This window comes from Rhopalosiphum padi, chromosome 2, assembly GCF_020882245.1.
Source record: "Rhopalosiphum padi isolate XX-2018 chromosome 2, ASM2088224v1, whole genome shotgun sequence".
Lineage (NCBI taxonomy): Eukaryota > Metazoa > Arthropoda > Insecta > Hemiptera > Aphididae > Rhopalosiphum > Rhopalosiphum padi.
In genome coordinates, this window is record NC_083598.1 from 75,279,598 (window position 1) to 75,297,148 (window position 17,551).

A 17,551-nucleotide genomic window follows, 5' to 3' on the forward strand; every position below is an offset into this window, starting at 1 on the left:
GATACGATATGTGTCTTCGTACTTTGTTATTTGATAGGTGTTACTCGTATATTGTTACGTACACCACAATAAAAAATCTTGACGAGTATCTATCAATTTTGTTTTCGCGTATGAATTATTTTAATTAATCAACAATGTAGTTTTGTTCCTAAATTATAAAAAATATTGATAAAATATTGAAGAAAAGAATGTATTTTACAGTTATACACGTTCGTGTTTGAATAGTGGAATCATAAAAATGTTCATTCGAACACCTATTTCATCGTATTGTACCAGTCAAGTTTAGTAAAGAAAAGAAAAACAGAAGTTTTTTCTTATATTGGGATTAAGATGGAAATTTCAGTGAAAATGTTTCAAAGTAATTTAAATAATAGGAATAGTAATACCAAAAATGTTGCGTAAGACGGACGGTGGTGTTCCAATAAAATGAAAAAGTTTTTTCCTGTGACGTTAGATTTGTATACTTAACAAAATTCTGTAATTATTATAAGTATATTTAAGATTAAATTTCAATTAAATTTTTATATTTTCAAATACAACCAAATGTCTTGTTAAATATAATAAACTTCAGGTATTTAATATATTTTTCTTTTACATTTTTAACAAAAGTAATTAAAAATGATATAATACCTACTTAATATTTTTTCAATAATATATTTGTTTCATTTTAGTCCATTATTACAGGATAATACATATATTATTAAATATATATTTCTGAACAGAACTTAAATGTAATATTATTATTTTTAAAACTATATAATATGGTGAATGGTGATACTTTTTAGTCCAGTTAGGAAAATCTTACAAATGTTAAACCAATAGTGCCAGTGTAAAACCTATTGTTTCTTTTATATTTTATAAAAATTAACTACATTTATCATTATAGAAATAAAGGATGCAAGAGCAGTTCGTTTTTAATTAAATTTGTTTTTATTTATAATCAATTAATCATATTTAAGACAGCAGTAAATTATTTAAAAAAAAGTTTTTCTTAAAGAAAAAATTTAACAATGTCAAAATGTTTGAGATAAATTCATATTAAAAAGTATGATCGTATTTAATATTTACACAAGTTTAGTACGAGTATACTAATTCCAGAGCATAGGAAATATACACATTGCATTTGGTCTTTCAGTTAATAATCACAACCATAATATGTTTAAAGAAAAAATACCATCAGTCATAAAATAAAAGTAAAGCCCTTATTATCATTGAAACTATTTATTATTTCTTAAAGAATATTATATTTAAAAAAGAAGAGGAATATTGTGTAACCACTCTGCTGTACAGTTAGAGTCAATTTAGAGGTCATTGTAATGAAAGTGTTAAATTCAATGATAAATCATTTCATCATTTCATACGGAAAACTATTCTTAACGTAGATAGTATGTTAGCCTATTGTCATTAAAATATATTGCTACTAATAATTATAGTAATTATTTCTTTTACTATTTAAAGTAACACGGTACATTATACTATAAATAGACAATAACATACAAGTAGTATAAATGTTTTGAAAATTTCATTGTGTGTATAAAATTTAACTAAATACGTTAAAAGCTTCAAATTCAAACTATAATATTTTTAAATTAAAACAAAAAATACTAAAATTTTTATTCTTCGTTTTGATATCGAATTTATCCAAATTTTAATTCAAAATATTTATAGAAAACAATCATGTTTTTATATTTTTCAGTTCCAAAATGATCGAATTACTTATAAAAAACTATGTATTTAATTGTCAAGTATTAGCTATAAATTCTTGATGCATTTTTAACTACAAAATAATTATTAGAAAATGATTGTGATTTTGACTAATTTTGTCAATAGAAACAAATGTTATAGTAAAAATGTGTGAGGAACCTTGAATACAATTTTCAAGTGTTACGACTAAGAAAAGCTTTTTAATTTATATTTATTGAAAAAACAAAATCAAAATATTTTAAAATTACACCATTTGTAAAAAATGATAACATACACTTCATATTTGGTGAAAATATAAAGTATATGTACGTTTATTCCTGTTTTAATTACAACAGAGTGATACAATTGTCAAAAAATATATTTGTGTAAAATTTTTTATTTTTATTTATTTATTTTTTTTGTGTTTCCATGTCATTACTTATTATGATAAATACTAGCCATTCTTACTTTTTACCAAATATTTATATTAGGTACTATTTAGTATTTACTAAACAGGATATAATTTAAACGTCAGGGATATTTTAATTTTGTTTATAGACATTAAAAAATGTCAACTAATTATTTTTTTTTCTATTCATGCATAATGCAATTTGAGTAAAGCTTAAAAATGTATTATGATCCCCCACAAAATGTCGGTCTATCATTCCGCTGATCTTGAATTAAAATATTTAGAACAAATTAATTACTTGTCCGAAATTTGATTTTTATGGATAGAAATACTCGTACTCCAAATAATATTTTTCTCTGGAACATTAAATAAAAAATGTCTGCTGTAATAAAAAGAATAATAAACTTAAACAATTTTAACAATAGAAAATATATTATTATTATTTTGAATCGATTTTAATTTAAGTAAAAGAAATATTTTAAAAACTTTAGTGTTTTCTGAATGAATGAGTGTCTTACGTTAAATGAGTCACTCTGTTTTGGTTTGTTTTGTTAAGTAACGAAATGTATATTTTTAGTACATCACAATACGATATCAAACAATATACTAGTATATATGTATATCATTGTCAAAATTCAAAAGTTTGAAGTAAACAAGAATTCCAAAGAAATAGAAATGAGGTGCATAACGTTACATTAGCATTGTAACATCGTTTTCGTTGTTTGTATCATCCGAACTCGAAATGTAGTGATCCATCAAAATTATAAATGGTGAAATAACAACACTATAATATTACTATGTCATGTCGCTTTATTATATCTTGTATTATGACGAGACGTTATGGAATTGCCGAGGTTTCTTCAACGCAAATATTAATTATGTTCATGTATAACGCAATTATTGATAACTTATTAATAATAAGTAATAATATAACTATATTTTAAATTAGTATCTTCAGTGTACTGCATGTATCGATACGTGTTTATTATATCACATTTCGAAGAAAATATTGTAAATTACATAATTGCATAATATGACTGTGTCCTGTGGGTGATCATATTGTGTATCATATGGTATTATCACCTATATTAAATCGTGTCCGGTATCATTATCAGTACACCCGAAATTCCGGCAATATACAATAGGTAGGCAGATAATAGCTGTAGGTTATATAATTTGCTTTTATTGAATTATTGCTTCAATTAAAAAGTTTTTTTTGTTAAAAATCTATCCATGGCGGCATGGAATTTATGGCCATGGTACCGCGAAAAAATAACCCCATGAAAAAATAACCACATATAAGATTTTGACACGGTACCACGGTCTGTCTGTCATCAGATATATAATAATCATAGAAGGGAATTATGAAAGGGGAATTATTGATTGAAAAAATTGACTATTTATAAATTTAATATTTATAAAATTATTATATTATTGAAATTGTATTACACATTTATTGTGAATTTTTTTGTTTTTTATATATTATTAACATTTCAAACTAATTTACCGTGATTAAAAATTGACTATTTGTTTTATATTTATAAATTATTGACATTGTATTACATATTCATAATTAGGTAGAAACACAATTTTTATTATAGGTTCATTATTTCCGTGGTTATTTTTTCGGGGACTAAGTCTCCGGGGTCATTTATAAGGAAAATCTGGCCATATCAGACGAAACCCTAATCGATGGATGTAACATTACATTAGTATTTATAATAAAATGTATACATTGTAATATGTTATTACTACAAATTTGCAGTTTTATAATATTATAACTATAAGGTTTATAAAAGAGAGAAAAATAAAAATATTAAATAACGTAATACTAAATAATAGTGGTATAATACGTCTCTTTTTAGATAGTCTGTGGGTTATTTGTCGCATTTGGCTGATGAGATAGATTTGTGTCTGATAAAAATCGGATTAGCTTGGGTACAGGCCACAGAGCTTAAAGTTTTTATTGCTTCTTAAACCATACGTCTTAATGTGACCATAATTTTCCTCTCCAAAAGTTGGGGACTCTTTGTAGTTACTGAAATGTTTAAGAATTACTGATACCTATAATTGAATAGTACATATTTTTCTAAATAAAGAAAAAGGCTCTGCAGGATATATACAAGCATTTTTTGTTTACGTATATATATATATATATATATTATGTAGATTGTAGGTACTTCAGTAATCGGGTACCGTCTAACGCGACAGTATAATATTATATTGTTATGGTTTGTATCAAATTCCGAACGAGCGCCGAATATAAATAATATCGCCCTTCCGCACACGTATATGGCATGTGATGTTGATAATAATAATAATAATAATAATAATAATAACATGACGCGTAGTATTATATTTTACGACGTGTTTCGATCGAGTAAAACAGAAAATAATATAAAATACCTACCACGCACGTTCGACCGGCCATATTATCGCAGAGCACATTATTATTTGTATTGTCCGTTGGCTCGGTTTTTTTTTTGCACTTCATCGCAGGCAGAGTAGGTACAGATAATATTATCGTGCGTTTTTCGTCGTTGTCGTCGTCACCTACAACCGTCATGCGGCTGACTCGTTGGTTTTTCGCGCTCGTCGCTCCAGCGCTGTTTATCTCGTCGACGAAGGGCATCCGCCCTCTGGCGCTGGACCGGCCCGCCCAGAGGGACGTGATGCGTCACTTCCGAGGCGTTGCGCCACCGGTGCCCGTCGTCAGGCTCGGCGAGAGGAACGACGCGGCCATCAAGACGTACCTGACCAGATTGCGGGACAGGTACTCGAGCGTCCTGGACAGGCCCTGGGACAACAAGTACGCCAATCACAGGAACGTCAAACAGTGGTCGCGATAATAAGTAATAATATTAATACAATACCTGCAAATGACGTAAATTATGTATTACGTTAGCTAATATAGGCTGAAATAAAATGCATTTTTTTTGTTACCCATATTGTTATAATAGTATGTACCACCCAGGTCAGATGTCCCCTAACTGCGACCACGTATATAATTTTCCTGTGCTGCTGAATACATCGTCCACAGATCTCGAAATAAGAAACCGACCAAGAAACGTTCTCACTAAAAATAATCATAACTTTTTATTATTATATAATAATATGTTATAAAAGAATATATATTTTTTGTATAATTACATTATGCTGTCGGCCGTTGAAAAAAACACTTCAAATATAATAGTTTGTGAACATTGAATTATCCCCCCCCCCTGTAAATTTGTAATTTTTTTATATATACGATGAATATTTTTAGGAAACTTGTAATTATTATAGATAAATAAAATGTAATGTAAAATATATAATGTGCTATTACTGTTTGCTTGCTAATTTTTTTATTTCATCTAAAACATACATTATTATATAATTGTCCATATAATAACACTAAAATAAACGTTTTTTGCTTGTTTTATAAAAAATGTGGTTTTTGCTTTTTCCATTTTTTTATTTTTTTTTTTATAAAGGTTAAAGGCTTCAACAGCTACTTCATTAGCCTACACTTGTATTTACATTATTAACTTAGGTTAAAAGTTAGGATAACTTAAGTTATGGTTGATTACTTGGTTATGAATTATATAATAGTATTTATAGTTTTGAAGATTTATAATGTTTACGTTTTATTTTTTTGGAGTATTCTAACGTCGGCGGGAACTATTCAGCAAACTAGCTGTGTGGATGACTATTGAAAAAATGGTCGTTTCATATCATAAAACATAGCATAATAGACATACCTATAGGTAGTATTAAATAATTGATGATAAATATCGTCTGGGTATAATATTATTATAATATAATATTACAAACAAACACCGTAGACACTGTATACACGTGTATAATAGTTCTTTTGTTCGATTACGTAATTGATGTCGGTAGTTTTTATAACGTACTTATATCATTACCATTTACCATGTACATATATATTGATGTGTAAAATAAACATTCATCGGTTTGTTTTTGTTGTGACTTCACGAATCGGTTGAATAAAAGTATAATAATATTATATAAATACATACTATAATATGCTAATGCAAGCGTATTGAATGTCATATATTTATATATATATATATATATAGGTGTATACAATATGGTATATATTATTATGTTGTACGTTTTAAAAAATATGTAAACAAAACGCTGCAGTTTTATAAATACCAAATGTAAACGTTAATAATAATAATAATAATAATAAAGGTACAATGCCGTCGTGTAGCGTACTATATAGTGTGTTATTTGAATTCATGGTTTTCGTTTAAATAAAATTGAACACGAAAACACTTTTCGATTAAAAAACAATTATTATAATAATTGTTAGCAGCTATGACAACATCGAATAAATTTGTTGCATGCTATAATATTATGTCGTACGTTGTACATTTTGTTCATATATATTGGGTACGAACAATTTTTCATTGTATAAAATATGTTTAAATTTAATGACAGTTTGAATCGATTGATTTATCATTATTAGACAACGTTGAATAAAAGTGTTAATTTGAAACCATTAAGATGTTTCTTATAAAGGTATATTTATTTTTTGCTAATTTTATATTATTCAATATAAATTAATTAAAATATACTAATATATTATAGGTTAATATGTATTAATAGTTTTGGTGAGATTTTAAAATCCCTCGTTTATAATAGATACAATTATTTTCTCGTATCAAAATTTAAGGGGGGGGGGGGTTAAGGTTTTTTCTTTTGCGTGTAGAATACCTGAATACATTATTAACAATTTCATTATACATTATTTCAATTCAGCGTGATTAATACATCATTCAAATCGATTCCTTTGATTAATAAATACTAGTGCTATTACATTTTAAAACGTATATTTTTAGTTACTGTAGCTGTAATTGTAGGAGTTCATGACATACATTTTACTAAATGTAAAATGATTAATGTTTCGTAGATGAATTATACAATTATTATGAAATATGATAAGCCAAAATTCCTAAATATATAATTTAACTTTAATATTTAATAACAATAAATTTGTACAGTCTTTTGAGTTTTTTATATTGCTGAACAATGTAGAAAACGTCAATATTTGAAATGCAATTTCTTTGAACAGTTTTTTCAATTCAGTTAAACGAATAGCAAATTACATTTTGTTTACTCACTAACATTTTTTAAAACAATTTAACTTCATTTTGAATGTTTCTATTTTAAAAACCTCTGTCAATCGTTTGTATCATAATAAAAACTTTTCTTTTAGACAACATCATAATATTATGTTTATTTTTCTTACATATTTTATTTTACACTTGGGTGAGAAATATAGGTGAATTTTTTTTTTGTACATTTGTATTTAATATTTATATAAATTTGTGTGTTAAGCAAATATACAGTGATCTAATTACCAGTGACCATTGACGAGGTACACTCGAAACCTATTTACAGTAGCGCAAGTTCCTCGGATTTTATTGAAAAGAAATAACCATAACGAATTTTCACTGTCGAATTTATTTACGTTAAACAAAATAAACTAATCATCAATATTATATTCTTCGAACATCAAACATTGTAATTTAAACAGGAAAATTAAAATGTGAAAAAAATACTAAATACTCTGTTATAATGGATTGGATGGTTTGTATATTTATATTTTAAAAACATTTGTCTTAGTCAATCTATTTATAACTCAATAAAAAATTATTTTAGTTTATTAAGAAATTGTAGTAGCCAGATAATTCGATACTTATTATTTTTTTCTTGCCAAAAAATGATAAGAATGTATGAAACGTATTCAATTGAATAAAATGTAATTCAAATACTTTAAAATAAACTAAGTATAAGTGTTTGATAATACTTAGATATTTTTTTTAATTATTAATAATAATATTTTAACTTATTATTATAATTTTATATATTAAATAAATAAAACTATACATTATAAAATTTTAATTCATTTTACGTCTTTTATGATGTTGATTTATCATGAAAAACTTATTTAAAAAGTTTCGATTACTATTGTTTTAATAAATAACACCTATATATACCTGGATATTTAGTTTTAAATTAGCAGTATGTTTGAATTCTGAAGTATAAAAATACTGCTATATTGAAAAGTATTAAAAAATTGAATCATTTCAATAAGATTAAAATATTTTCTAGCACAAAAACGTATAATAATAACTGTATTGAATTAATTAAGCATAAAGGTATTATTTAAACATTATTGGTTGACTGTGCAATGAATTTATGCACATTTTTATTGTAATAACGAAAAACTAACTCAAAGTCTAATTTTATTGACAACAAATCATATACATTAAACAATAAACAAGTAAATGCAAATACGCGCATATTATATATTTATTTAAGTAAATATTGATTTTCAAGTATGAACAATTGTATTTATCATGTACCACTCAATACTGTTTAGACAAATATGTCACCTTTTTTAACACGAATAAATATCATTAATATAATATTTTCGCTCCAATTCGATACAGTTATGAAAATGCACAAATGTACGATATTATCCTTTTTTTCGTTTGCGTCAAACGTGCATTAAAATACAATATTTTCTTTCTATTCATTATGTTTACTGTTGTTTATTGCTCTATAATAAGTAAGTAAAAAAATAATAATACATAAAATATAGATATTAATCATAGACAATAATACAATTTTATGTTTTGAAAATATTCGTATATCAAATTATATTTTAAAAATGTATTGATTATTGTTTATATTTGATATTTTAGAAATGTTAAATATAAAATTTATTTTAGTTTGAATAAAAAAAAATAGTTTTATATTTGTCATTATTTTAACAGTACTGATATTATGATAAATTTCTGTATTATAATATTATATGTATTAAATTTGTATTGCAGTAGGTACAATAAGTTATTATTAAAATTATTTCCATTAGGTAAATAGCCTATATTCAATGCAATATGTAGATAAATTATAAAATATGTCAATTATTAGATTTATATGATTACTTATCACATAATATACTACTACCATTCAACGGGTTAACCCATTTTTTCACACAGCTCAAAAATAATCGTCGCAAATAAAAACTACCAATAATTTTATTAATTATTATACATTTAATTATTATCCTAAAAACTAAATATTATCTTGCATTGTTACTACTATGAATTTAGAAGATATTTAATCGAATTTAACTCATTATACAATTAGTATACTAACCTATGTAATGTTTTTAAAAGACAGATACAAAACAATAAGAATTAAATTGTTTATTTATTTCAAAGAAATTTGCATTTCGATAAGGTTGTTAACGAACAAAAAGCATCTGATTTAGGTTTTGTTATATTTTTATTCAAAACAATTCTATTCGTGAAATATTCACAATTTAAATGAGCTTGGGTTAATCAAGTATTTTATATGCAAAAGGGAATTTAAGATATTATAGCCGGATCTTCTACATTTCATCACAAAAGGAAAACAAATTTAAACACAAATCGCATGCACATTTTTGATAAGTATCTATAAAATAAAAGTATTAATTGAATTATTATAAAAACGTATCGATACGTTTTATTCTTAAACTTATAATAATATTATATTATTCTTATATGTAGATATTAATTATCGTGTATATAATATATCGTTTAATAAATGATTTTTCATTTTTTCTAACGAGCCGCACTAATGGTTGACACTGACTCGGTACCGAAGTTGAAATTAAGATTTTGGGAGAAGGAAAGTATTTGGGAGTTAAAATCAAATCTCTAGTACTTACCTTATATTGTATGTTGAAGGAATAACTTTTTTTTTGAATTGAGCTCAAATCAATTTTTTTTGCGCTAACGACCACTAATGATTGTGATCTTGGATATGATATGGTGCAGACGACATGGACCTAATATAATCAAACTAATTTTCACGTATTTATTTATTTCCCACTTAGACTGATAATTTGTAATGATTTTTTTTGTACAGATGTACCTAGCATTATCAAGTGTCCGAGCGGAATGCACAGAGTTGAGTCATCTTGCGTGAGCATTACCTCTGTAGAATACTTGGATACATCCAACGGTGATACTACAACGCAGCAAGATCAAATGGATTTAAATAATTCGTACGAATATTAAATACGTTATTAAAATAACTGCGGATCCGAGGTTTGATAATATGAAATAAATGGAAAGCATTGTTTTTATTTTTATTATTATTATTATTACAATTATTGTTAGAACGTAGCAATTTCTTTTTCTTTTCGCTTCATTTTGTTGTTTTTTTTTTTTATAGTAATAATAATAATAACGTAAAAAGATGGTGTGCGTGTGCATTACAGCGACTGTAGGTGGCACGCATTTTTCTCATTACCTGCGCACATTACTCGACCATCAAATGGCTTAACAGATTGTTGAAAAACCCTTTTCTTTTGCTAGCAGCCTGTAATTTACACACAAACGGGGCCGTTAAAAAGTGCCCACGCCACTAAGAGCTGAGTGCTGACGATAAAAAAAAGAAAACGGGTGTCATGGAAAAAAATTGTTTAATATTAATCCCCTAAGACCGTTCATTAAACACAACCAACCAGTGATTTTGCGATTAAAAAAATGTACAAGCCGGTTTTATACAAAAAATATTATAGTTATGATTTTTATGGATGAATTGGGTCATATCGATTCGTTAGATATTATGATGTACGTTTTTTTACGTGCATAATTAAACTTTAATAAAAATTATTCCTTAAAAAAATAAAAACATTCTTAAAATACTACGTACCTACCTAATTACATTGTACTTATTTAAATATGAAATAATATATTGTTTGATTAAAATTAAAATACATAATATCATGCAGAATGTAATTATAATAAAATAACTGTATGATGGTATTTTTATTTGAAGTATTAATCAATATTGTTTTATTTTTTTAATATTTGTGAACATATCAACTGCAAAATCATACTTACAAAAATAGTATGACAAAAAATTACGTATTGATTTATAAACAACTTACATGAATTTGTGATCATTTTAATTAGAAACTATTTATTAAACTTGTAATTAATTTAAAAGATAAAATATAAAATTAAAACAATTTTATTTAGGAATTTATTTAAAAATAGTTAATTATAAAATTCTTAAAAACAATAAATAAATATTTTAGTTTAAAGAAAAATATTTTAAATTTTTCAAATTTAAATTAAATAAATAATTATTTTGAAATAGCTAATGTAAAAATGTAATGAAGTTTATAAATACTAATAAATAAATAAATACTATAGTTTTTTCTTTCTATTTTTAAGTTTTCATAACTCATGAACACAGAGCAATGTGTTATTTAGTTAGTACTTATATAATAATATATACTCTACGGTTCACACGTCTATGCAGCATTTAGAAAATGATAATATTTTTAAAAAGTTTTGTTATTTTCATAAACGTTGTCTAGTATGATATATATCTAATGAAAATTAAAATAAAAAAAAGTAAAAGTTAAACAATAAATTAATACGAATTTCATAAAAAACAAGCATCAGAGCGTTATCCTTGTCGTCGGCGAATTTGTTCTCTAATAAGTGTAGTGAGGACATAATATACCTGCCATTATAATATATTATGTCAGATGGTTGCGTCAATGTAATATTGACCAACGCCATTCATCAGCTCTTCAAATATCGGCTACTGTCGTGGTTAGAGAATATTCGGTATAGCATAGCAGCGTTGAATTTCAACGGTTGAAATATACAACGTTTGCAATGATGTTGCCGCCGGGACTCCGGGAGTTCTTCACTCAAACGTGAAAACTTGTAGAAGACTTGCATGGCTGAACTACATAACTACATGACTGTGTATGAGTTGTGATTCGGACTAATCAAAATTATTCTAAATCTTTTCTAATATATTTATTAAAATAAAAATGTTTAATAAATAGATTGAATAATATTATATTATGGTATTATTCATTTGATTGTATGTATTTTTTATATTTAAATTTTGGTTTTATCATGTTTTCCAAAATTTTAATATGAATCAGAATTAGTTTTATGATTTTTTGGGATCACTTATGATCGTATTTTTACAAAAAATAAGAATTGAAACATTACTAGTGATATTTATAAAAATATGATTGTAATGCATACGGATATGCAGTGGTCGAAATGGTACAAAATAAGAAGGCAGAGAATAGTTAAAATACTTAATTTATATCGACAAATTTTAACTGTTATTTCTTAGTTTTTATATATAATATTTCTAAAATGAATAGAAACAAAAAACTTATTAAATCAATTTTTTTATAATATTTAGAGGCAGCTTAAATAAATAAAAAGAAAACATAAATTATTTTGATAATAAAAATACACTTTTAAACTGCTAATATATTATTACATATTATAAAAGTTTTACAATTATCAAAACTAATGATAGGTTTACAACAAAATATTTAATTGGGAAAAATAAGAAGCACAACAAAAATATCAAACAATAAATAACAGGTAAGGTTATAAAATACCTTTAACTTGAAAATAGATACAGTTAGATTATAATTAAGAAAATATGTATAATAATAAAATATGTATTTTCTCAAAAGATAAATATTATCCGTTTTGATAAAAACTACTTCAATGCACATACTTTTATAAAGTATATTTTTAAGTAAAGGAACTATATTTTACATAAAATTAAAAACTAGAATTAAATCAGTGGAAGGCCGTCATACCTTCACCACAATAAACATCTCTACAAATATTTTAATTATATTGTACTATACTTTTGGTGAAAATTGTAGGATATAGATATAGTTTCAAAAAATGACTTCCAAGTATAATTAAGTATATGCTATTAATTTTTCTATTAAAGAAGTGTTAATTAAGTTATGTTTAACATAATTTTTGATAATTTATATATATACCTATGGAAAATATAGCAAGTTACAAAAACTAAAATAAGTATATTATTTGTATATTTTATCGTAACTTAATGGTAAAACATAAATTTATGGAGGAAACATTTTTAATTGTTAATTATTAATTAATAATTTATGGGATTCATATCTAATTTCTGTTTTTTTTTTTTTATAAGTACGGCATACTCACTAAACAAATGTGAGTTTTGTAAATAATTTAAAAAAAAAAATCAAACCGTACAATTTTACTTCAAAAATCATTCGATGCATTGTTTTCAATTTCTATGTATAATAATATCGGTCTAAAGTTCAAATACTTTTTAAAATTTAAATACTAGGTCATGTTAGTATTTTTGCATTTTAATTTCGATTATATTAACACTCTTATGCCGAATTTGTGGTTTTAATTCAAAAGCAAGCTGGTCACGCAACACTCTCTTTAGATAGCTTTATTTATATATTGTAAATATATATATATATATATATATTTTTAACTGTCGATAATCGCTTATCGTGTAATTCAATTTATTTTTTTTGCAATACATAAGTGATTATATTAACAACATTGACAATATTTTTTACCAAACCAAGCACATATAAAATATAATTGTTTAGGATATGCGGACATTTTTCAATTTATTATTATAATCACTTGTATTATTGTGCATTTGAACCATCCAGGCACTTTCCTTAACCGAACCCGAAGTGTGGCATGCGCTGCTGTTATACTAAATTTATACATCACGAAATGGTTTTGTCTTTCAATATTCGTGTACCCATTATGTCTCATATATAATGTTACTGCAACATATATGCACAAAATATATGAGATCAGTACAAGTTATATATACTTTGTATGTGAATTTCTATAGCGACAGGTTTAAACGACAAGAGTCTTGTGAGAATATTGAATTGAGTTCAATGGCGTACCGTAATTTTTGAAGACTACAAACGCATAAAAAAAAAAAACGCATTAGGAACTACACTATTAATTATTATTACAGTAAAATAATTAAAAATAAATAATAATAATAATCATTAGACGCATTATGTTCAGAAAATGTGCATTACTACAATAGTTTACCCAATAAATATTAGAAACACCACAGGCATAACTTTGAAATAATTAAACGTAAATATATTATAATAACAATTAATATAAGAGAACTAATTACATTTAATAATTTTAAAATTATTGAAAAATAAATCATCCTATCATCGCTTTGTAAAGAATCGAATTAGTTTCTTATAATGTGTAATGATAATGAAGTAAACTACTTAGTACCGAATAGATCGTATTTTAGTTTTTTAATTTTGTCAAAACCTGAATATTAAAATCTTGGTACAAAATGTATAAAGGCAAACTCACTGTACCACAGTCCACAGTGGATACAACTAAGACAAATTAAAAACACAAATCTAAGTCTAAACACTCTAAACATACGTAAAGGAAAATATTTTAATTTATTGTCTCTGTATTATTATAGGTTATACAAAGATAACAATATAAGTTTCAAATGTGACCTCCAAGTATATAACTATACAATCTGCGATGTTAACGTAGCAAGTTAAACATATAATAACAAGAAAACTCCATAAATAACTTTTTTCAGAAAAATTGACTTCTATATAATCTAATTTAACAAACGTAGCTATAATTAAATAAGTAAAAAAAATATTGTACATAGTATTTACAATCAAAAAATCTAAATTATAGTAAGTTATAATATGTAACCATTTAAACCATTCAATAATTATAAAAATGGTTCTACTATTGTATATTTAAAACTAATAACCTTTGTTGTTGATGCATTTTAATATCAATAAAAAAAAAACTTAAATAATAAAAATAACCGTCTCAATTTAAAATTCACTTGGTAAATAAGGGTAAAATATTAAATTATTTTGTAAAAAAAAAAAAAAACAATAGAAAAACAAGTTCTCTTTTAGGGTTAATCCTCTAAATATTTTACATTCATTTTTTTTGTTATGATGATTTTATTTTTTTTTTTCGTATACTATGTATTTATGTTTAATAATACAATGTCAAGATAATAAGACAAATAATAGTGCAAAACAGCGCTAACTAGGAAACTGATTTTTTTATGTATGATCCAAATGTACTGAATATAAAATGTTAGCTTGAAGTTAAACTCTATTTACATACCTACACTTGGTGGTGGTAAGTTTCTAGACTCAGCGTAACACAGGCGGAATTATTATTCCACTTAAACTCGGTAATTAATGAGCTCGACCCCGTCATCCCGCGCACTATTTACAGTGACGAAAGCGTATCTCATATCTACCAACGCCGCAACGTCTGCAGCAACTTGTGTGCATGGTGCGTCAACATGACATTTAAACGGCACACATGTGAGTTGGCGAGGACTGAATATATTAAAAACGTTTAGGTTATATGTACTCGCACTAAAACAACACCGCCCCCTCCTTCACTCCTTCCAATAACTATTTTATACATTTGTATGTGCTCGCGGAAGTAGATTATTACATGGAAAACTTTTGAAAATCTGCGTGTTTGATAAAATTGTCTAAATATATACTTTATGCATACGTCATCTAACTGAAATACGTAATATAATTATTTATTTTAATATTATACGTAATTTTCTATTTTTACGAACATGTTCGCATATTAACATATTATTATATTGTTTTTTTATTAGATATGTATAATTAAAATAAAATAACTATGGATATTTTAATATCATGACAAGTTATTTTAATAAACAGGTACCTACATGAATATTCATGAATTCCTCAAACCAATGCATCACGTACTGATGGTTTGATTGTTTGACATAATATACTACATTATTTACCCGAGTGAATCTTGTGCTACGTGTTGATATGTAAAAAAATTAAAAAATATATATATACTTACTTTTTATTTTATAATTTTCAAAATCTAGACTAAACTAAGCGGAGCAAATGTTTTTGTTTTGAATTAAATTTTTTTTAAACGAATCGTTTTTTTAAATTTTATATCATCGTATACGTTACGTGTATAAAAAAGAAAATATTACGAAGGTATTAAGCCTATTAAGGCGTTTTATAACTCATTATTGTGTTCATTTTTTGTCATCACTACTTTTGTTTCCATGGTGATATCGTTGTTGAAATGTAATTAATTTATAGCCTAAATACAATTCAAACTAATAACCATATAAAATACCTCTAAAATATTTCAAAAGATAATATTATAACATAATCATGTAATGTTAAACAATGATTAGCGTTTCTGTTTTTAACACATACAATTATACAAAACGAAAATTCAATGGTAAAGACGTGTGTCTCTGTTTCGTTATGAAACGTCTTAAGTCGTGACTTATGGTTTTAAAATTACAACGCTTTAAGGCTTTGAGGGTCGGCCAAATCAGCCTGCTTAATGCGCTGAGTGTATATTCTCTAACGCCGGTGCCAAGTTTTACGGTTTAATAGACGTGCATATCGCGAATCGTGGGTTTAAAACAGATTTCCCACCACGAATAAATGCTTCAACATGACACAACTACAACAATATAATATAGTAATGAAATATACCGACTGTAACCTTAAAGCGGCTGTATCGAATTGGAGTATGTGTAGTGCGACTAGCGCGAGTACATCTGTAATATAATAATTAATAAATACATATAATTTGAAATCGATGGTTATATATTATACACTACTACTGCTATATTATAATAATAAAATGTGTAGAAAAATCGAGATGAGTACAAATTTGTGAGCTAAAATCCGTTTGTATAGTTCCTATAGGTTGACATAGCGCAGTGAGTCGTTAAATTAGATACTTTAGTATACCCAGTATTAAACCGGGTAAACGTTACAATATAGGTCCCAGATGGGTCACCGTCCGTGTAATTTTTTTTTCGTATCGTTCTCACTCGATTCAAACTATGCTTAGAGTAGTATTAAAGGAACAAAAAACTGTAAAAACCAAATTAAAAAAATAAACTTTTTAGTAAACCTATAATACGAATATTCTACACGTAGAGTTTTTGGATTGTCACTCAAGCGCGATATTATATGTATTATATATATGTATATAGTAATTGGAGATCCAATCGTTTGACGATTAATACAGGACATTGTTATTAACGTTGAGTATGATATACTTGTACAGGTACTTATTGAATACCACATAGTTTATTTAAATATAAAATGATATGGTACGATCGTAACGTTTTGTGTTCTATACCAAAACATTTTGTTTGGTAGTCTATGAAAATCGGTCATTATGGAATAATAATTATTTGTTTACTTATAGATTAGAGCAGTGTTTCCCAACTTCTTTTACTCGCAGAACCTTTGCAGGAGCTTGAACATTTTGTGGAACCCCAACATAATTTTTGGAGCTTTCCAAGTTAGAATCATAATTCAAATAAAAAATATTATTAATTAATTTATATTTTCCCGGTCTTCGTCTATAATTACTCGAAAAATCAAAATATAATTTATAAATTATATTGTACAATATGTACAATTACTTTTTAGTTATTTTCTTATCAGGATTATTCTAATGCCGATAGATTAATATAGTCTACGTATTATAATTGTTAAATCAATTAAAAAGCAAACTA

General features: G+C 25.6%; 3 long non-coding RNA genes across 3 annotated transcripts; 2 read left to right on the plus strand and 1 right to left on the minus strand.

Moving 5' to 3' along the window:
• Positions 1-4,802: 4,802 nt before the first annotated feature.
• LOC132920584 (uncharacterized) lies at positions 4,803-5,520 on the plus strand. The gene is made up of 2 exons (XR_009660745.1): positions 4,803-4,944; positions 5,053-5,520. It is a non-coding gene; the product is annotated as an uncharacterized LOC132920584 (long non-coding RNA).
• Positions 5,521-8,482: 2,962 nt separating this feature from the next.
• Positions 8,483-10,247, plus strand: LOC132922849 (uncharacterized). The gene is made up of 2 exons (XR_009661067.1): positions 8,483-8,678; positions 10,028-10,247. It is a non-coding gene; the product is annotated as an uncharacterized LOC132922849 (long non-coding RNA).
• Positions 10,248-13,455: 3,208 nt separating this feature from the next.
• LOC132921664 (uncharacterized) lies at positions 13,456-15,324 on the minus strand. The gene is made up of 2 exons (XR_009660922.1): positions 15,115-15,324; positions 13,456-13,748 (listed from the first exon to the last, which is right to left on the minus strand). It is a non-coding gene; the product is annotated as an uncharacterized LOC132921664 (long non-coding RNA).
• Positions 15,325-17,551: the final 2,227 nt, after the last annotated feature.